Source organism: Elephantulus edwardii, unplaced genomic scaffold (assembly GCF_000299155.1).
Source record: "Elephantulus edwardii isolate Elephantulus edwardi_28Jun2011 unplaced genomic scaffold, EleEdw1.0 scaffold00070, whole genome shotgun sequence".
NCBI classification, from domain to species: domain Eukaryota; kingdom Metazoa; phylum Chordata; class Mammalia; order Macroscelidea; family Macroscelididae; genus Elephantulus; species Elephantulus edwardii.
The window spans coordinates 8,574,850-8,575,774 of record NW_006399820.1 but is presented as its reverse complement, the minus strand read 5'-3'; positions in this window follow the sequence as shown (position 1 = coordinate 8,575,774).

Genomic DNA, 925 nt, shown 5'->3' with positions numbered 1-925 from the left:
CACAGGACAGAGCGGAGTTTAGGGCTGTTGTACATAGGGTCGCTATGAGTCGCAGGCGACTCGATGGCACATAACAACAAACAACAACAACATTTACTATACTGCAAAATAACACAATTTAAAGCCTCTTTATAATGTGCCTAGGGTTTCACATAAAGAAAATAAAATGTATTACCTTTAAGTCAATCCTTAATCATAATAACCCTTCATTGAACTTCTGAGGTTATAAATCTTAATGGAAGGAGACTGCTTATCTTTCTCTCACAAAAGGACAGGTCGATTTGAATGGCTGACCTCTTAGTTACACCCTGTGCTATCAATTTAAAGAACTGGAGTCTATTTATCCTTCCCCTAGATCAGAGAGATTTGTGACTTATTTTTGCCAATAGAATTAAATGGAAGCATTGAGTAAGTTCTGGGCTGAGGCCTCAAGAAGCTTTGTAAATTTCTTTCTGCATCAGAGAGTTGGACAATGACTAGGGAGGATAGAAGGAGAATTGACGCATTTGAGCTGTGGTGCTGGAGAAGAGTATTGAATGTACCATGGACTGCCAAGAAAACCAACAGATTCATCGTAGAGGGGATTAAACCAGGCTGCTCCTTGGAGGCAAGGATTCTGGGGCTTCGTCTGACATACTTTGGACATGTTGTAAGGAGAGACAGGTCTTTAGAGAGGGACATCATGCTGGGTAGAGTAGAGGGACAGCGCAGGAGGGGAAGACGCTCTATGAGGTGGATTGATTCAGTGACTAGGATACTCGGGATGGGTGTGTCAGATGCAATGAGATTGGCACAGGATAGAGCACGGTTTAGGGCTGTTGTACATGGGCTCGCTATGAGTCACAAACGGCTCGACGGCACATAACAATAACAACAACATATAGGAATGTGCCCATCCTTTATGTGAACAAGCCTGACATGGAAG